Source organism: Myiozetetes cayanensis, unplaced genomic scaffold, assembly GCF_022539395.1.
Source record: "Myiozetetes cayanensis isolate MyiCay16 unplaced genomic scaffold, myiCay2020 scf5-8, whole genome shotgun sequence".
In the NCBI taxonomy this organism is placed as follows: Eukaryota; Metazoa; Chordata; class Aves; order Passeriformes; family Tyrannidae; genus Myiozetetes; species Myiozetetes cayanensis.
In genome coordinates this window covers 97563350-97585589 of record NW_026087742.1, presented here as the reverse complement: position 1 = coordinate 97585589, position 22240 = coordinate 97563350, and the positions used below count along the sequence as shown (strand labels likewise).

General features: G+C 38.1%; 1 protein-coding gene across 1 annotated transcript in view; it reads left to right on the top strand.

The window, feature by feature from the left end:
- Positions 1-10267: 10267 nt before the first annotated feature.
- Positions 10268-22240, top strand: part of MID1 (midline 1) — a 250279-nt gene continuing 238306 nt past the window's right edge. The window contains exon 1 of the mRNA XM_050331813.1: positions 10268-10334. The gene's annotated coding sequence lies outside the window, so the exon portion shown is untranslated. The remainder of the gene's footprint in view (positions 10335-22240) is intronic.

The window sequence follows — 22240 nt, the reverse complement described above, 5'->3', positions numbered from 1 at the left end:
TTGCTATCCTTTTTATTTCAGACTTTCAACACCATATAAATGAAGAATGAGGGCATATGTTTTTTCCTTTTTTCAAGTGCAAGTCACCTTCAAGCCCCTGCCTTCCGAATAGGAGGAGGCAGGCCATTGAAACATGGCTTCTTAAAGAAGGGCAAGATTTACTCATTTTCATTTCATGGTGCATTACCTGAAGTAGATTTAACTACTTCAACACCAGAATTAATTGTTTTATGCAGGAGTGAAAGTTTTATGTAAAAATTTAAAAGTTGTCTTGTAAATTCTGATGCTTGCCTTTGGAGTGTATGTTTCAAGCAGTAACATTTCCTGATAGCTTTTTTTTAATCAAGTTTGGTGGCAAAGTATGAAGAAAGCTTATATTCTGACCAGAAAGGTGAAAGAAATAGGGTTTTTCTCAGGGAAAGAAAGTTGCCTTCCCTTCTCAGCCTTGCTCACATGGGTTTCTAAGCATTTTAAGCTATTCTGGCACCTCTAGGCTATAAAAAACACATACTCTTAAAATTCTGCCATTTTCCCCAACCTATGAACTCCCAAAGTAAACAAAATTGGTTTTTTCTTCCATAAAGGCTTTAATTCTGACACAGCTTTAAACTTAAAACTCCTCTGTTAAAAACAAAATGGTACTACCTTCAGTGTTTAGAGACAGCTGGTAGCATTTCTAAATTAATGAAAAAAATGTACTGCATCATTTTCCATAATGGGCTGAACAATTTTGTCCACTTCTTCCTTCAATTACACCCTCAATATTACTGGGAGAGAGAGTAATAAGAGGTGTTTAAGCAATAGAGGAAATAGAAAAGAAATGAGTAGATGTTGTTGCTAGAATAATGGAACCCCAAGGACAGTGACTACATTTTCCTACCTATAGATCAGCTCACAGACTAAGAGTTTCTTAATAGTTAGATTTAATTAAACTTCTTTTTCAGTATCTTCCATTAAACGAGTATTTCTTTCCACCTGTGTGATTAACATGGGTTGGGCCAATATGTTTGTGTAAGATTCTGTAGGCTTTTTAACTTAAAAATTATTTTTAATCATTCATGCAGTTCTAATTCCTTTTAGAATCAGTCAGACTATGGAGCTGAAACAACAGTCACAGAAAACCTGTTGGCTTTCTACTTCTTAGAGAAGAGTGCTGTGTGGTTCAGGAGGGACTTGAAAGAGACAAGAAAAAAATTTCCAGTTTTTTGCTTTTCTCTACTAAAATGAGTTAGAAGAGTCATAGCATGCCTGTGACGTTAAAAAAAAAATACAAAAAAGCTAAAAAGTAAGATAGCCAGTCAGCCTCTATCCACAAATATGACTGTACTTGGTAAAAGAAGCAAATAGCTAAACTTTCTTCATTGCCCATAATGGCATCTCCTGGTGGCTCCAGGGATTCTAGCAGTGGAGTTCACTGGCTACAGGCTTTTTGATGATTTGGTTCTACTCCTCCAGTGTCAGATCTGCTGCTTTCCTACAGTCAAACTACTTGCAGTAGTTGGTAAGGAGATGCCAAATTTTACAGAAAAATAAATATCTGAAGGTGGGAATCAGCTGACAAAGTGTCTGAGCCAACGATCAATATTCACTTTACAGTCCCTGGAGGAAAATAGGCACTTACAGGGCACAATTCCTAAAGCAGATGCCTAAAATAGCTCAGCTAAACTGAGCCCTGAAGTGCTGATTTTGAATACAGCAACAGCCTATAGTTCAGAAGTGAAGGCAGCTGTATGACAGATCTGGGAAGATGTTTCCTAGTGCAGGAGTCTGATTTACAGAGGATGCTGCTACAGGGTAAGGTGGCCTCTGCACACAGAGATCTGATCGCTCTTTTGCTACATGCAACACACGTCCTTGAGCTGACTTGACCAGCGAGTTTAAGCTTAATTCCTCCCCACTCCAGCGTAACATACCAGGTAAATGCTGTTTGAGAGAGCAAGTAGCTTGGCAGAGTAATGGTTTTCCTTTGCTTTGGGTTTGTGACTGGCTGTGTGGGAGGGTCAAAACAGCAGAATAATGGTGGAGTGGCCTGACATGCCAAAGTCTCTTCCTTTTCTTTCCTGTGGATATCCTGAAGCTGCCATTTAGCAATTTTTAAAAGCTACATTAGAAGAATGTTTATGGGTAAATGTAACAAAACCCTGGAGAAGAGGGTCCGGTTTCAAGAGGTTCAGATGATACTCAGCAGCAAGCCTTGGGTAGCAGGGGACAATCTGCTCCTCTAGAGTAGATGAAAATTTGCCTCTGTTATCTCCCATCTTCAGAAGAAGACCAGTTGGTCTTCAGTTAAAATCCTTCAGACACTGTTTGTTAAAATAATTTTCATACAGTTAGAGAGGGTAACCATTTGAGTATTCTTCATTATATGTATATAATAATATGAACTAAATTAAAATAAACTGAATTCAGAGTGGCTACTTGCACAGCTAAGAAATTTTAAAATGCTTAATCCTTTGCAGAACTGGACCTTTCCTGCTGTTACAAGCCAAATACTGTAAGGGAATTTTTATATGTAAAGTCCTAAACAAAGACTCCAAAGTATAGGCTGAAAGAAGTTATCTGCTTCAGTCTTTTACATATTTTACAACGTTATCTTCTGCACTATTTTGAGTATACTATCTAATCTCCCTTTAAGTATTTCCTCTTCTGATATCCCAGAAGTTTCTCTTGGCAGACTGCTCCATCGATGAATAACTCTTATTTGGAGGTTTGTCCTCACATGTAATCTAAATTTGTTGTGCTTTAGGTGAACATTCTCTATGGCCAACCATGATCAAGTCTCTTTCTTTCATCTTGTTTCTCTCAAAAACTTCTTAAAAGTTCCATATTTTGTTTAAACTAGATGTCTTTTCCATCTTGTTCCTTATATCTTGCAGCTTTCTTAATGTTCTTCATCTTTGCTGCTCTCTCATCTTCACAGTGAGAAGGTCAAAGGATATCCTAAGTGAGGCCTCAGCTGTCATGTGGATACATGATTTATTACCTCCCTACTCTTTAGTACAGTTCTTTGAATATGTGTTCTTTATATACCAGTGCTATGTCTGATTTTCATTTGTACAGACACAAAGTCTAAAAATGCATTTTAACTAGTTATTTTCAATAAGTTTTGGAACAAAAATAATTCACTGTGTACCGTAAGTAGTGACTGGGACAGATTGCTTTTTATTAAAAACATTTGCTTTTGCAATATACACACATTTCTCCCTATGTGCTGTAGAATGATTTCCTTCCCTTCCCTGCTCTGGGAACTTCATGACAAAACTTGCTGTTGACCAGTCTTTCAGTTTTTCTACATAAAAAAAGACCTGTAAAGAAAAAATGCTACATTTCCTTTAAATGCTCCAAACTCCCAGAATGTAATCTTTTTTCTGGTCTTTACTGTCTTTCCCTAAGTTTTTATGGTTTTTATGCACACACTGAGGCTCAAAAAGTGTTTTTGCCTCAGTATGGACTATTTAAAACAAAGGATCAAACCAGTCCGTATATTCTACCTAGAAATAGCATTATTTGAGTCACAATAATCTGCTTACTATACATTTTAATCATATTTTCTTAGTCATTTTCACATGTAACTCATTCTCACATGTTCTTTGGTCAGCAGTCATAGCTCCTAATTTAAGGAACGTAACTGAAGTGTCTAAGCTATGTGTGTGGTCAACCCTCTGATCGTGGGGTGACCTCTCTCAGGTGACCCACTTGCCTAGGGTCTGAGAAACAGTAGTGTTTTTCTTGCAGAAACTGCAGAAAAGCTTATGGTGGCTGGGATCCAATTTTTGGTACTTCATCACCTTTATAGTCAGGTAAGGTGGATTCACTGGGAAGAAATGCAATTGCCAAGCTGTGAGTGCTCCAAAAGTGCCATGGAAAGTGTGACAATAAGCCGTGAGTTTTATGGTGCCCTCATGGCAAGCAAGAGAACATGCAGTCCTGCACTGCCTTTCCTGCCCCTTTCTTCCCTGGACCACCTCTCTGAGCTCATTTAGGATTTTCTAGTTTAAATGCTTTCTTCTGTCTTCTGCAGTATTATATTGGAGGAAATATAAAATTTAATCAAACAATAACTCTTTCATTTACAGCGACATCCTTCTGCTGGATGTAAGATCATTAACCAATTTAACTAATCTGATCGTCATGTCAGTTCAAATACTAAGGAACATTTCTACTAGGCCATCACTAGCAAAGTGAGCTTAATATAGAAGGTGTTGCAGTTAAGGACATTTTGAGAAGACTTTAAAAATAAAGCTTCAAGCACAGGTGGTTAGCATTAAGAATCACAGTGCTCACAATCCCCAGTGTTAATGTTGACATGTAGATAATTTCTGCTATCTGGAGTTCTATGGTATTAAAACTAAGTGTTTTCCAAATGTCCTCCTTAGTAGAGGTATTCTGAGAGGTTTTTTCCTCTGGACCCTAAGGAGTTTCCACAATTCTGAAAGCCTATTTAATTGTCTGGTTTATTTTCTGAATGCCATTTTAATCCATCTCTAATCTTCATTAATAACAACATTATAATTACTTCATTAACTTTTCCAGATAAAGCATTTAAACTCTTCAGGAACAAATAGCTTTTTGCTGGAGTGTGTACTAATTGCTTCATCTAATAGCACAGCCTTGAGTTTTAAGTGTATTTAATGAAAACATAAAGCTCTTGTTTAGTGTAACCATATTACTGAAACCTGAAGAACACGTGGTGCAAGGGTAAAGATAGTAACTTGTTGTGTTACATAGCTTTTAATGATGCATTTTGAAAGACTGATGAGGAAGAAAGCTCAATTCATTTCCCAAGTGTAAAAATAATACCCATTAGACATTGGCCTTTAACTTGTTTTGACATCTTTGTTCCTGTGTAAAGGTTAAGTAATGTGGTCAAATTTTGTAAGTAATGCTCTATTAACGAAGTAACTTGCATTAAGGTTGTAAAATTGAACACCAGATCAGGAAACAATAAAAAGTAAGGGCTATATCATAAAGTTAACTGATCTGTATGGTAAATGTTCCCCAGATAAGGTGCACATTCAGCTGCTTGCAGTACATGCAGTTGTGAGTTACTGCTTCTGAATACCTTTCAGTTTCTTCTTTTTTGAATGTTTTCATTTTCAGCCTGAATATTGATCTAATGTAGCTTGTTACATAAATTTTTACTTTGCTGGAAGAAAAGAACAGCATATGAAACTCCTGTGTCTTCTGTTAGCTGAGTATATAAACTACAGTCTGTGTCTACATAGCTCTCGGTCCCAAGTTTGTTGCTAGTGTACCTGCTGACATGGAAATCTTGAAGTTTTACCTGAAGTGCCTGTGTGCATATAGTTATAGTCAGGGAACTGGTGGCTCAGAGACAACAACTTCATCTGTTTCTCAGATGTGTAATTGCCATTTGGATACCTCTAGTGCATTTCCAAGTGAAGACAAATGACCTCAGTGGGCCACTGCAGAAGGTAACGTAGCATGACATTTTTTTACTTTTCCATGAAATGAGATGGAAGCATTTACACACGCCTCTCTGAAGTATCTTCTGGGAGGGGGAGGCAAAAGCTGATAGCTGATGAGTAGTAAAGAACAATTTCCAAAACTACTCTGCTATTAGTCTCTGGACAGTTTCTCACTCCCACCCCAGGGAGACAGGGGAAGAAAACGGGAACAACAAAAGTAAGAAAACTCATGGGTTAAGATAAAAACAGTTTAATAGGTGACCATGGTGGAAAGCACAGAAAAGTAACACAGTAACCACCCTCCAAGACAAAACAACGCCCAACCAGTCTCCAAGCAAGGATTACCTCAGCAGCCACACCCCTTTTTCTTACTCTAACTTTGTTTTGAATGCAAATTTTTATTACATGGTATGAAATAGCCTTTTTGCCAGTCTGGGTCAGCTGCATTTACTGGCTTTGTCCACTCCCATTTTCTTGCCCACTCCCAGCCTACTACTGGAGTGGGGTAGAGGGAGAAAAAAGTCAACCTTGCACATTGAGGTGGTGCAAGCACTGTTCAGTAACAGCCAAATAAAAGTATGTTATCAACACCGTTTTATCCACAAAGCCAAAACTCATCACTATACTGTCTGCTCTGAAGAAAGTTAAATTCATCCCAGTCAGACCCACTCAAATGGGTTTCTCCTGCAGTCAGCTTGCTCAGGGAAACCTGTACTCAGCACTAGGGCATTTTGTTCATAGTTTTTTTAGGTGTTAAACTGAAAGTCTGAGTTCTAATGAGTATCTGTGCAGACTGCCACAGTATTTTTCAATGAAATATTAGTATTCTGTGTGTATAAATTATTTTAATGGCAGTTAAGAAATAACACTTGGACATAGTAATATTTAGGGTTTTGGGGTTTTTAGCTAACAGATCTTTTGATGTGGAAATAGAGATGCACTATGACATTGCATATCCTTGAATAGGTTAGTAAATGAAACAGAGGCTGTTAGAACTGAATCTACCTTATTTGACAGGTACTCACTGCTGCCATTCTAGCTGACCATGTTACATGATTTGAGGACTGGGTAATGTAGCTGAGAGAAAACAATAAACTATTGAATGACTGATCTTGTTGCACCCCACAAAACAGAACATACATTGTGGAATGTCGGTGATGCACATCTCTGAGGGAAACTGAAGATGTAGAGATGCAGATATCAAGATGGGGTATGAAATCTTGCCTGTATCAAAGTGAAAGGAAGTGTTGCCATTGCATGGAAGAAATTAGAACTTTGGGAATGCATTAACAGCTTAATTCTGGAAAATGTGCTGTGCAATGAAACTTGAGAGATCTCTGTTGCTTTATACTTACCTGGCTAAATTGACCCAATTTATTTAGTCACTCAAGTGTGGACAATTTCAACCCACAAAGAACTTCAGAAGCAAACCTTGTTATTGAGTAAGAATTCAGCGAAAAAAGACTAAATCTGTTGTGTTCCACCCTGAGCTTTTAATAAGGAAAAAATTCAAGGCAGATATTTAGAGACTCATGGCAGGATTAGAAACTAACGTTATTTGTTTTATATATAGGAAACATATATTATGGAAATGTATGCATGGAAAATACATTTCTTGGTGTACTGCTCATACCTATTCCACTCAATCAAAATTCACCATGGAAATTTACACTAGGTTTCCATTTCTGGTACAGCAACAAAAAGAGTGACAGGACTGTGCACTTAAAAAATGGGCAGAAATGGGAGAAGGAAAATCCATAAGTCTTTTCATAAGAGAAAATATTTCTTAAAAACCACCTTTTGAGAAGAAGCAAGTATGGTTAGAAAGGCATGCAACTGGAAATAAAGAGAAACCCAGTAGTACACTGATCTATCACCAAGGTTCTCCTGAAACCGTGGTTCTTGGCTTGGCTGGACAAAGGTCATTTGGCTTGCAAATAGTTATTATCTAAACAGGAGGGGCTAAACTAACCTCAATAAACCATTTGTATTGTGCATGAATTGTGCATGGAAACAAGTTAATGACACACTGAATGAGAGTATCTATTTAATGCTGAGCTTTTTCTGTGACAACTCGGAGCACTATAGCAAAGAAAACAACACTCATAAATTGCGTTCATTTCTAGTGAATCTTTTAATTCCTGGGTTTAAATCCAACATATTTTAGAGGTCTGCTCAGAGCTTTTCCTATACACTTTGATGCTGAATACAAGCTCCAATCTACTAGACCTCTTCCTAGAGAAAAGGAGAGAATGGTTACAGGGTAATTAGTGCTATCTTGGCATTACTTGCGTATACGTGTGTGTGACAGCAAAATAAATGGGAGTCATAAGTCTCAGTTACTCTCAGCTTCAAGAATTAACTGGGTTGCTTGAGGATTATATAGAGTTTTCTTTAAAAATAACGCACTATGATGTCTCTTATGATGGTTAATTGCTGCTGATGCTTTAGCAAAGACATGCAGTGAAAATATAGATAAATTTTATTCTGATTTATGCCTGAGGAACAAGTGTTTATTTTATTACAAGTGGTTTTTAAGTAAAGAGATTATCTCTTACAAGAGTAGCATACAGGACTCAGGGAAACTTTTCATGCCTGTGCCAGCAATCTAATGAAATCACAGCTTGAGGACCAGCAACTAAAGCATGAGATTTCATGTCTGGGTATAAGAGGCTAAATCCCGTGACCAATTCACAGTACGATGTTTGGGTAAAGGATGGATGTAAACAGGGTATGTCAGGTGTAGAATATCACAGCTAGCTGAGTTTTCAGCTTGAAACTAGGATAAGTAAAGCATACATATGGGCATTGAAGAAAGGGTAGGAAAATCCTTAACTGAGGGAGTGGTTTTAGACAAACGAATGTGATGTTTATCATGGGATCTGGGTTGGCTAACAGAAAAAGTGCTAGCCTAATGACAGAGTGTTAGCCATACTTGCAGTAACATTTATTTTAGCCTAATCGCCCTTTTAAAATTCCTTTATTGTTACAGTTTTGGGAATCTGATGAATTTTAATTGGCTTAATTAATGTGAAAAAAATGGTGGTCACGAGCTCACTAGTGGTAAGGGAATACATGCCTATTTAGTTCAGTGCAAATGCTTTGTCATGGGACCATGAACATGGCAAGGCCAAGATCCTCTTCTTATGCAGTGAAGCCACAAGTGAGTTACGTGTCCCAAAAGAGTCCCATGAAGATCATTACACCAAGCCCTTGGCCACATATTCCTTATTCCCTATATACTGTACAGAGAGACTATTTTACATGTATTTATTGAGTGTCTTACAACTTTTATTGGTATTGTTTTTCATTTTTCTCAACTTCTAAGCCAACCTCCTTTAGTATCATGAGGCTGAACGTTTATGCCTCTAGGGAAGAGGAAAATTATAAGTAAAGAAATATTGAAACCATAAGGAATGGTCATTAGGACTAGCTTTGCTGTGCAGTATATTATTTGATGATCTTCAAGTCCTATATTAGATGGGGATAAGTAATACTGTAGTTCACTGGATAATGATAATTCCCAGCTTTTGGGTGGTACACTGTTGTTTCTAACACTCCATAGGTCACCAGGAAGCCAAATTTGTGTCTTTTGTCTATTTTGAGTTATAGACAGTATATCTGGGAGACAGAGTGAAAAAGAATTGTATATTTTAGAGTTAAGTGTATTTTTTTCAAACATCAGCCTCTCAGAATTTCATCAAACCTTTGAACTTTGCTCATTTTTACTAATATTTTTATTTTGGTTTCCTCCATAATTTGTTTTATTGCTTCTTTTTTTCCTTCCCTTATGCTTTTTGATGTCTAATACCCCCTACATATCAACAGTTTCAGCTTGTAGAAGGGCCATAATTAACAGATGACTCTTACCTGAATATAATAAAGTGGTACCTATTACATGATTTTCTCTGTAATTAATGAGTTGGCTGCTGAAGTTCTTTGAGACAAGTTGTGTTTGCAGAAAAGGGTTAGTGAGTAGGCAAGATGATTAAAAAAATGTGAAACACATATGTTAGTGATCTGTAGAGTGCAATATATGTTTGTTCTGGGTACTTCCTCTATCACTCTATTTCCCTGTTCAGGTAGGGGTGTGTCTGTTAATATCCTGCAATCACACCTCTCTGACAAAGACAGATCTGTCACCAAAAGCTTACCTATTATATTGTATAAAAAAGGAACTGGAAAAGAGTAAAACAAGCTCTTCTTACACTGCATCTTTCTATTGATATCAGTAAAACAAGCCCCATTTTCTAACCTTTTCACGTAGCACTTGATATATGAAAACTCTGATAAGATTGGAATTATTTTAATGCTATGTATGCACATACCTTTGTCACCTTGTAGTCCATGCACATACCTTTGTCACCTCCACTGTTCTTGGAGGAAAACGTAGGCTGTGTGTTCTGTAAAAATGTCAAGTGTTTAATGTAACGCTAACATAGTACTCAGTGTTTATAGTTATAAATAAAGTTACAGCTTTAAGTAATGGAATAGCTTTGTAAGTGCTAAACTGCTGTAAGGAAACTGTTCTCCCTTCTGAAGACTCTTCACAGCACTGTGCTCACAAACTTCAGGCACTCGGACCCATTTGGTATCTGTGGAGTTAACTAAGTTAAGCTTACTGCCAGTTAGCCTCTTTCACCAGGAATGCAGTTTGTGTTTACCTATATAAGGAAACCTGTTCCACCTAAAGGGGCTCGGCAGGGCTGTCTGCGAGAGGGGCGAGGGCGAGCCCGCAGCGCGGCGGGAGGGGAGGGCGGGCGGGGGCAGGACCGGACCCATCCGATCGCAGCCCCGGGCGGCGGCACCGCAGCGGCGCGCCCGCCAGGGAAGGACTGTCCCCGCTCTTCTTCGGCTTCGGGAAAAGAGACGAAAAACCTGTCAGAGGGAAAAATGGAGAAGCAGGTATGTCAGGCGGATCCTCGCAGCTGGACGGTGACGGAGTCAGGGCGCGGGGAGGCTCGGAACGAGACTTGCTCTTCCAACTGTTGTCCCCTCCTAAAATGGCTTGTGCGTTCCGTGGGGGTTGCGGAGCAAAGCGGGAGGCTCCTATACCGCAGCATCTGCGGGAGCAAGTCCCAAAACTTATCTGACATTCCATGTGCTTCCAAGTCGGATGTACCTTCGTTTTACTGGGGAGATTATCAAACTTTCTTTTCTCTGATGGAACACAGATGTGAGCTGAGACTCTGACGGAACACTGATGTGAGATGCTTTGGTTAGCTGCTAAAGCTCTGCAACTCCATGGTGTTATCATCCTAGTGTGTCTGGGAAAAGAAGTCCTTGACTTTTGTGTTTATTTTGTAAAAGGTGCACTCCTTTAGCGTTCTCAGGCTTTTGGAGTACTTTATTTGGATGTGTGTGGATGCTGCTAGTCAGCATAGCTGGAATGTGTTTGTTGGATTACACAGTAATAAAGATTTTGCACCGAGTTAAAAAATAAACTTCAAGTACTGTTCTTGGAAATGTAAGCAAAACGTGTTCTACTACAATAGGGATTATCCTAGTTCAAAGCAAGGATATGTGTTGCTTAGCAAGTATTTGCATAGTATGATAACCTTTAAAATAGGCTGTGGGTAAAATCCTCACAACGATCAAGAAACTGTTCCCTGAAGATTTTAGTCAAGACGTAATGAAAAATAAAGTTGTAAACCTATTTCAAACAGGTTTCTAGTTGTAAGAATATTGCTGTGCAGCTCTTCAGGATAATTATTGTTAAGTAGCAGTATGCACATTGTGGAAGATTATTCAAGTTTTATGCAGTTTTGATAACAAACATAGGAATGGAAAAATATTTTCAGTTGATCTCTCTGAGTACCTTCTAAGAAGAAAAACTGTGCAGAGAACTAGTCAGAAACAGGTGGAGTGCATTTTCAGAATGATTTTTTTCCCCCCTAATCTTAGCAACTGATAGACATACAACTGCTTTTCACTTATTGTCATGGTTATTCATATTTATGTGTGCACAGGCATGTGAATACACTAGTTATGGGAGATAAAGCCACATCTTTCCTAGCAGTCAAAGTGGGAAAGTAAAATGTGTTTCTAAGCCTAAGGGTGTAGAAGCTTACAATGAAGATGATTATTATTTAAAAACCCTATTCCTTCTAAATAGTTCTAATTTTAATGAATGAATGTCTACCTGAAATTAGTAATTTAGTATTACCTGGTTAAAATTAATTCAGAATCAGGAAATGTCAGAATTAAAATTCACTTGTGTTCATACAGATTCTTATTAATTTCTATGTAAGATTTTTCTAAACTCCTGACTTTGAATGTTTAAAGAGGTGTTAATGGGAATGACATAGCTACAGTAGTATCATAGAGACTTTTATAGGAGCATCAACATTGCAAAGCAAAAGCAAGTTCCTAAACTGCTTCAGGACTGAAGCTGATGGGTTCATTGTCGTGGAGCACTTTTGGTCTTGGTGAAAGTCACCATGGCAAAGAAAGCAGAGCTGGTGGGCTAGAACTGTAAATCTTACTTGTCCTGCTTCTCATCCTCGTGCTTTTGTGGATAACCTTTATTATTCAGAATTGAAAAGGAGCACAGAGAAAGGGCTTTTAGCAAGGGTGTTAGTAATCAAAGTGTGAATTTAAAGAGCAAAAGAAGACTCCAGGGAAACATGCTGTTAAATCACCTTTTTCAAGTCTCTTCAGTTGCCCCCATCAGTTTGTCTAATTCTGTTGCAATTTATTAGTGGTCTTCTGATTTCCCAGTGCAAAGCAAGGTAGAAACCTGGTTTTCAAAGCCTGTGCAGTATATTCTGATGTGATCTTACTGTGTCCCAGGATCTGCACAGCGATCTGTGTGGCCAGGCTAGTGCAGGGCTGGTCCTGGCTGCAGCCTGCCAGTCCCTAGATGAGCGTTGTGGTTGTGACTTTTGCAGGGAGACAGGGATGGTGTTGGTTCTCATCCCTTTCTGCCACAGTACATGCCTTGTGCCCTCCTCTGCCACCCACAGCACATATGTAATGATGTGGCTGCAGAGCCTGCAGCATCACAGTGGGACCTACCTAAAACCTGGGTCTGCCCTGGGGTTTTACCTCAGCTTGATGCTGTCTCTGTGGAATTGCATGAGTTTTTCTTTGACCTGGATACAGAAAAAGCAAATTCTTTTCAGACTGGAATGGATGGTTGGGGGACATATCCCAGGAAAGATTTATCCTTCTTCACAGTAAGAAAAGAATTGCAAAGTAGACAAGGCCATTTAAAGTATGGGATAGAACTTGTGCTGTATTTAAAATCACAAGAAAATACAGTAGTTATGACTGGATGGCCCTTCTCTGGCCTGAGCTCTTACCCTAGGCATGGGTCTCTAACCTATGTTAATAGGTGATGTGCTTTATTCACTTATTAAAGAAAGAACTAACATTCATTCTGACCCTGTTTAACGATTATTTTTTCATTAATTAAAGGATTCTTTTCCATCATTTTTATGACAGAGCTGTGTTCAGGGTGCAGTAATGGTGTTGTCTTGGACTGTATATTTTGAAGATGAGTGTATTGAACCCAGGCAAAGGCAATGAGCCACAGCAAGCCCGTGTATACACCTATGGTGCCAGGTTTAGTTGTGTAACTGAGCCAAACTGAAGAGAAATAGAAATACTTGAACTACAATTATCTTTTACCTCCATGTTCCATTGCTGATGGGCTAATTCATGAGAACCGTTGTTCATTTGTCACTTTTAAACTAGAAAGTTCTTCTTGTATTTAGCATATAGTATCATAAAATTTTTCTTTAGAAATGAAAGAACATATTAAATTTCTTCAATGCTTTTCCACATTTAGTAATCTGCTCATCCTAAAAACAAAGTTAGGGCACTTACTTTTTATGTTTGCTTGACTTACATCCATTGCCTCATATTTACTTTCATTTTGTGATTTGCATATAATTTGAAGCTGAGTGCTCCTACACATTGGCAGGAGGCAGTTGGACACGTCACGTTTTTTCCTGGTATCTTTACACTTATTCAATAAAACTTTAAAAAAAAAGCCTAGCCTTTCAAAGTCGTAACTGGAGAGCTTGGAATAATAAAAGAACATGCTGTACTAGTTGCATGCTCCCTTTACGATTTTGTTAAAGGCTTTACCATTCCATTATGCTATCATTTTGTAGTGTAAGCATTTTATATGGCATGTGTGATTTCATTGCCCTTAAGTGACCTTAGCAAATTCCTTATTTCCCCTGAAGCACATGCCTAATTGAAAATTGCCATCTGCAGTTGAAGAGTTCTAAGCAAGAGCTCTAAGAATAACTCAAAATGGAGATGGGTGTCCAGAGAGCAAGGAAAGATCAATTCTTCTGTAGCATTAACTGTATTGCATGAGGTTAAATCCTTGCTTTGAAGATGAATGATAAGAAAATAAAGGAAGGGCACTTTTATCTGCCTGCCCGATTCATCTACCTGATGCTGTTATTCAGAGATCATGTGATCCACAAAAAGTGTTTGTTGCCTAATTGTTTTTAACCTTGCCCCTCTTCTTTCAGCCTTGGGTAGATGTATTTGAAGTTTAAAGTTAAAAATATAATTCCAAATCTGAGCTAGGCTTTCTAGTCCTGCAGCTGTCCTCATACCACTGTGCCTCACTTGGCTCTGCTGTGCCACTGTCTTTGAGGATATGGTTATGATGATTGCAGTCTGCAACCACAACCTAAAAATGAGATGACGTGTTCCCCATGAGAAACCTCTGGCCTAGCATTACATTACAGCTCCTGTGAGCATATGTGCTTAAGAGCCATGAAAATGAAGGAGGCAAAAATCTGGACAGTATGAAGCTGAAGATGCTTTCTCAGATGAGGACATTAAACTGTGCTTTGGATTAGAAAAAGAAGTCTGTGACATCTGTATATTTGTTCACTATTGTGTAATGTAATTGTCTAGGACATGAAAAATGCAAGTATTTTAATTAGAAAGGGTTGAGAAATGTAAAAGTATGAAAAGTTTCTGATGAAGATGTGAAGCTGAAGTTTTTATCCTGTCTTCCTGTGTGTCTATTTGGTCCAAAAAGTTCAGAAAACTACTGGTGTGAAAATAAAGCCTCCCCAAATTCTCTAGTCCTGTGTTATCTTGAAAGTAGTCTTATTTATGAAAGCTTATCTTTACAATCTATTTTTTTCTGTGTTAATTCCTTGTTCTGTTTCAAAACTATTTATCAGGTTTAGGGTTTTGGAATACACACTACTTTTAGATTCATATGGGGAAGGTATTGAAAATATGCAACATGTGTTAGGGTCTGAGTATATCAGCTGCTTAGAATGTATTTGCCTGTTTTGATGGGGTTTTTTCCTTTCATTAAAAATATTAACATTAAACCTAGCTTCCAATGGTGTTGCAATTTAAGAGTACGCATAAACATTTCTTGGAAAATTTTGTGTGGTTCCACGTCTTAGTATTTTTACATGTTAAATGTATTTTATGTTCAAGATATTTAGGAACATACTTGAGGCTAAAAGTCTGTACATAAGCAGATACGTGTTTCCTAATGTATCTGTATCTGAGATTGTAACACATGTTCCCTTTCATATGCCCCTAAAATCTCAGCTGATTTTTTTTTTTTTTTTAGTAAAAAGTTACTATTCTCATGTGATTGTGTGCACAGAGACTGGAATAACTGGTATTTGCCTTTAGTAAATCAGTTAATATTCACAGGGTTTTCCTTCAAGAAACTGAGATCCTCCATTTATGGGTTTTTGTAAAACTCCTTTGAGGGTTGAATGTTCAGTTGCACTTTCTCTTTTCTTTGGTAGTTTCACTCAATGATTATTTCTCTATGGGTCCCCTGGATGTCAGATTTAGGGAGATGGCATTTTAAAAAGGCAGTTGCTTTTGTTAGATATCATTAGATATACTAAGATCAGCTTCATTTTGCATTTTATTATGTTCACATTCAGTGGTATGAGCAAAAGGCCATTTTCAACACCTTGTACATAGTTCCTGTCATTCCAATAGACTGAGAGCACTCTTGTTGGTAACACACTCTGGACTGCAGAGTGCTCAGGGTATCAGTTTGAAAGCGTTATGACTTGTCTGCCATGCTCCTCCAGTGATGCATATGCTCCTGCTGCTGAGCTACTCTAATGCTTCTGTTTTGTAGATGCTTAGCCTGGAAAATTCCATATAAAACCTCAGATGAGGCTTCCTGAGGTGGATTTTTGGGACACATTTAATTTCACTGTGTATGAAACAACATTAACACTCCTGCTATGTTAATTCCTTAAAATAAGCCATTCTTTTACGATACCATTCATTAGTTGTCTCCTTCAAGAGAAATTCCACACGATTTTATCTGAGGAGTTTAGGCTTTAACAGTTAATTAGGAATTCTTACCTTAAGTATGGCAATGTACCCATGGTGATTTGGGATATCCTATTGGCTGTGAGACTAAAGTTATGTAGCTGCACTTAACACTCCAGTGGGTAATTCTGGCTGTGCTGCATTTTGCCTTTGATATGTTGCCATGCCACCACCATTAACACAGGGCTTAGACTTCAAACATCTGTTTGCTTTTATTGCACATGTGTTGCTCAAGACTTCTAGCTTTTACATGATGTGAATCACTGGACTCTACTAGCATGTATGAATTGTTTAACAAATAAACCTTAAATTGTGTCAATAAAATGTTATGTCCTACGGAATTGCATGTATGACATATACAGAAGACAAAACTGACAAGTTCATGTCTGGACTCACCAATATTTCATATTTTTGTGGGTTTGTAATGGCTTGGAGGGAGTCCTGTTAATGTGAGTACAGAAGGAAAGGTGGTGGGAACAGAGAAGCTCACTTGATTCTAGAAAATTATGAAATCTCTATATCCTTTATTCTAGAGCCTCACCCTAATTGTGACATGAATGGAAAACTTGTAAGAAAAAACATGCATTTTGATATCACTGTATATGCTCTGCAGTGCTCTCCCCAATGAACAGGACACCTGGATTTTGAATTAAGCTTGGTTGTTTTCTCAGCAATTTTCCAGCAATACCCCATAGATAGGTTGATATTTCAGAGAACTACCATCTTGGTCCTGATGTGTACCATTCCACACTGCTGGAATACAAAACAAGATTATTTTGGTTTAGATTAATGAAAGTGAGTGAAATGACTTACAGTTGTTAGCTTGCATTTTAATTTTGGAGGTTAAGCTAATGTGCCTTGAAGGTTTTAATTCTTATGTTTCTGTTCTGTGAAGAGTCCTATTTGAACATTTTTCTCTGTCACATGAGAACTAAAGACACACAACATAAGGAGAAAATGGAAGATTACAGTTGAGTGGAACCATCAGCTGAAAGGCCTTTATTCACCCGCAGACATTTGAAAGTTTTGGAGTATGCAGAATTACTATAATATGACAAAAATTAAAACAAAAAGCTCTCTAGAAAGGGCTTGCAAAACCAAAAATTTAATTGATGGAGTCAGTATCATTTGCCAAGTTTCCAGAACATCACCCAGGCTGAGGGAGCTAGAACTAAATTTGAAAGTTATTTCACTGGCTGGGAAGCTGGTCTGAAATCAAGAAGATATAATGGAATCAAAAAAAGCATAAGTTGCTTCAGTCAGAGAGGAAAACATAATTTATTTATAGAAAATGGGGAATAATTCAGTCAGCAGGAGTATCTGTGGGCTACCACAAATTAGAAAACGAATTCAAGTTGCTGATGAGACAAAATGTTGAAATGTGAAAGCCATTCTGGGAGTCATTACTTAAGGTATTATAAACAAGAGGATGAGAGGTAATTATTTTACCCTGTTCCATTGTGTTAAACCCCATCCTGAATTGTTCATCCAGTTTTATATGTGATACTTTAAGAAATACACAAACAAACTGTAGAAAGACTAATGGAAAGCAAACAACAAATTGTACCAAAAGAATGTGACATAGATTGCAGGAACTGAGTGTGTTTTCTTGAAAACCTGGATTCCCAGTTTGTCCTGTACAAGCCTTTTATGAACTAATATTCTATCCATCTGCCTTCACCCAGAGAAGCAAGGAGGAGCTGAGTTCTCCCTTCTAACCACTTCTGCCTTCATATGAGAACAAAAGGTGAACACTCTCAGTTGCAGCAGCCATCCTCAAATCTGTCAACTCATTGGTTTTGCTATCAAAGTGATACTTGCATAAATTCAGCTTAGTGAATTGCAGTCTAGAAAAGAGAATAAACTGGCTTGTGATACACAGGCATGGTTATAAATATGACAGCAATTAATTGTTCATCTCTGTTGAGGATGGAACAAAAGGCAATTTGCAGTAATGGTGGTTTTCATTAGATTTTAGGAAGAACTGTACAGCTAAAATGGTATTTAGGCACTGGAATGGGTTACCCAAAGAAGCTTTGGTCAGTCCTTGGAGATTTTTCACAGACTGAGCAAATGCCTGTTGTGGAGTATCAAGCTGTAGTTATTCCTACCTGTGAGTAGGGAATGACTCCATGACGATCTTTTCCTATCTACATTGCTTTACTCAGGGCCATATCCCAACACCACAGCAGTGCTTATACTGGGCCTGCATTTCCTCTTTATGTCCACTTTATGCCTCCAGTTTCTATACTCTAACCAGGTGCTAGTAGATCAGCACAGTGAGACTCTCTGGTGTCTCACAGATGGCCCTTATCTGCAGAGTACAGGCTCAGTCTCAGACTGCTATTACATCTACAGTCTACGAGACTGTGGGTGTCCCCTGCTACCCTCTTCACTGATTGCAATACCACAGACTCATTGCTTTGGAACTTGGGAACTCTGAATGACTACTTTACTTGAGTTTCTACCCTGTTACTAGTCTCAAGAGTTATTGCCAATGCTCCCATTTTAACACTAGCATTTAGTAACAACAGAGATTACATGAATTAATGCAAAACCTAATATAATTGTGGCAAAAGTACGGGTAGTTACACAAAATCACTGCCATTTACTCTATGAAATTCACTCATTTTTCTCTTAATAAATAGGTCATGTGATGTAGCCATAAAAACTGAAACAGCACCATCTCTGTAGAGGTAAAGCAAGCAAAAATGTAACTACTGCAAATTACTGTGGGGATTGTGTTAGTGGAGGAGAAGAGACAATCAAAGTAGGCGGTAGATTGGATGATTACATGGCAAGGTTCTCCTTGGAGAACAAATGGTAGTGTTTGGTTTATTGTGTAAAATGTGTTATTGATATGCTATGGGTAGCAAATGAGTACACCCCCCATGTTTGTGTAGCAGTGCTGAATCATTGATTAGTGTCAATCAATGCTGTACCACCAGAGTGCTATATCCATTAAACTTGCTATGAGAATACATGGCATAGCATTCGATCAGTAAGGTCCCAAATTAAAGGCAATGATCCAAGAAAAGGAGAATGTAAAAATAGAAAAGGACCAACAGGGAAATGCAAGTGAGATTTAATTTCTTCTGCCTGATACTTCCCATAACATCATTCTCATGACTCAGCCTTGCTGAAGTCAATCGTTTTGTGAGATGGTGATTCATGAGGTTGGTTTGCTGAATGAATTCCTAAGTGATGGTTAAACTAATCGTTAGTGTCTAGGTCATAAAATGGTTAACACTGAACTGCTGACCTTCTTAAAATTAAAAAACTAGCTCATATTGTAATTTTTAAAAGCAGGTGAATATTGTTATTAGTGGTAAACCTTTTTACTATCACAAACATTCACTTGAACCAGTCCATCTATTTGCTTGTCTTTGAATATTTTGCTCTAATGGGGAGGAGGGTGAAAAGGCGTGGCAGGAGAGATATCTGTTCACAGAACAAACTGCCTTCTGCCAACCTGCTCAAAGTCAGCTCTCAGTGGCAGAGGATGACTATGCTCCGCTCCTCACAGAATTGGGGCTGTTCCTCAGAACTGCCTTTTGGGCCAGTATTTAGCCAAAGTGGCAATACAGTCACTGAGAATTTCACAGCTTTCTGGGCAAAACCTATGTGGTTGACTGGGGACTTCATTTTGCAAAAGTGATGCATTCTACTCATTCCTGGTGGAAAGTTACTGTCTTCCACAGTGGTTTCAGTCTTAATTTAATCCTTATTCTGAGAACACAGGAAAGGAACATTGTCTCAGACAGCCACCGTGTAACTGTTGGAAAATACTTGGTTTGTGATGGTAATCATTACTGTAGCTTTTAATTGCTGTCTTTTTGGGACAGCAATTATTTCATATTCATAGGCAACATTACTATCTGACTCCCATTTCTGAGGTTTAGAAGTTCTGCATCTAAAAATATTTAGCAAAAATTAAACTGAACCAGGCTACTAAAGTATTTGGTAATTTTAGGCAACCACGTAGCCATATGTCTATTCTACCCCAACTTTTGACAATTTGCCTAGAGGAAAATACTTTTTAAAATGTTTGGACAAACTAAATCTAAAGCTAAACTTGTTTGAAAGATGACATTCTTCTGAGTAAGGTTCACTATTTCTCCAAGATCAGAACTGTCAGTGGTTTCTCGTGGTTTTACATTCTGAAGATAGATGTCAAAGTAAAAGTCTCATGAAACATGTGACAAATATCTCTTGTCCAGTAATGTACAAATATGGAACCAATATTCAACAAAACACATCCTGTACTTTCTAAAGAGCTGTGCCTCAGTATTTTTCCTCCACTGAAATAATTTGACACTAGACTGAGAAAGATGCGTGTTGTGAATTAGGTTTTGCACAACTTCTAGTCGTGAGGTGTGATTTAAGCTTTGACTGCTGTGCTCTTTGTATTCTCTACCTCAGAACAAGACCTACAACATCACCGTTACACAGGACGATGGGCTCCCCTCCTCAGATGTTCATAAATTCCACTAACTTTCTTTAGTGCCAGTGGATATTTTCATTTGCTTGGGACTTTCTTCCAAGCGTAGTTGCTGAACAAAGTACATTGATTTACAAGCACAAGAAGAGATGCTTTAGGTTTGATCTTCCTTTTATGTTACTAACTTGCTCAGGAAATGCTAGATGCATGCTGAAGACTTTTCTTTCTCCCAGAGAGGAAGTGCTACAGCCACGAGGTGACACATCTATGTAAATATAAACTTATTCCCTCCCATACTACCAGTGTCACTGGAAGAAAGATGTCACAAAAAACTGGGCTTTGTGATCTTCTGGTGAGAGCTGTCACCAAAGGAAGGAGCTACCATGGCTTGTGGGCCTAACTAAAATAATTCTTTATATGGAAAACTAAAACCAAATCAAAATAGGCTTTCAATAGCCTTAAAAGCTCCCTGTGAAGGTAGACACCTCCATAGGCTTCTGGTACTCTCATTAACCTGAGGCTCTTGAATCACAAATAGGTGGAGACAGAAACTAGGTACTGACATATTTGTATAAGCATAGATTCAGATTTGTGATTTTTAAAAAACAAAGTTTATCCAAATTAATCGGTCTTTCACAGTAATTGTTTGGTAGGGCCAGGCTCTGAAAAAGCCAGTTTTATCATTTACAGCTGGTTATTATGTCTTGTGTTTAAGCCATAGGAGGCTTTTCAGTATGGGGTGAACTGGGTTGTATCTGTTGAATGGAGTGCTGGGAAGGTGACAAATGTTACATATTCCCACCTAAGAGAGACTGTTCCCAAGGGCTTTTCTTTTGTGACGATGAAATCACGTGGTCTAACTGCCTTGGAGGATTCTTTCTGGTGATTCTTCAGTTGCAACTATGGCTTCCTTTCTCTGAATGATCAGCATTTTCAAAGCAGTAATATTAGTCTGCCTGCAGTTCCTGTGGAAGAAAATGTTATCTTGTGAAATACTGGGAGCAGAGAGCCCTGTATTCATGGGACCACAAGATTTCAAGGCTCTGAACACGTAAATTAGTAGATTAGTCCATGTAAATTGAAATTGTCCTCATTCTTGAAACCTACAGGTGCATAATGAAATCTGTGTTATCAAAACTCATCAACAAGAAGAAATACATATAACAGCTGAGGGCAGTTTTTCTATTGTTTCCTATATTCACTGCCATTGCTTTCCCATGATCTCAGATGGGCACGACTTCTTTTCTCAGGTACAGTGGTAATCACTGTATGCTATGCTGAACACTTCTGCTCAAAGTATAAGAAACCTTTCTGTTCTCAATTGCACTAATTTAGTTTGTTTTTTAAGTTTCTGTGAAACTATAGGGAGAAAGGGGCTTTTAAGATACTGCAAAAAGTGAAAGGGTCTTGGCTTTTTATGTCATGGCTTGTTAGAAGCCCACACTTGGTTTTGGACAACAGGATTCCAAACTGTTGGCTTCTCTCCAACCCAAGTGACTTATGGCTTTATTCTTAAAGGAGAGATCCCAGGTGCAGGAGACTTAAATAGCAAGGAATTTGCTGTTAAGACTTACTTTTTTTCTATATCATGTTTCTTTTTTTTCTGCCTAATGTAAGATAGCCATAATTCAATCTAATTTACAATTGCAATGGTAAATACATTTCCTTGTGACTCTTCAGGTAACAAATAGTGCTGTGCCACACCTGCTGTTTGTGCATTTTATAGTACACAGAGACACTCATTCTTCTGCCTTTCCACAAAAAAAGACAAAATGTCTTTCAAGAGATATTCTTCATGATACATGTTCTAAAATGAAGATGCATGCTAATAAACTGAAACTATAGGACCAAGACTTCCTTTTTCAGTACAGTGTAGCTTGTCCAGTACAGTGTTTATCTGCTATAAAGAAAGGTGGCTGTGAAGAATGTAACTGTCTGAAAAGATTTCAAAGGCACAAACCAGGAATTATTTACAGTTTTTCATCCTAACGTGTATCAAAAAGGGTGTTGAATGAATATTACAGAAGTACTCAAACTGTGCTGATCAGCACACAGAAATTAATATATAGTG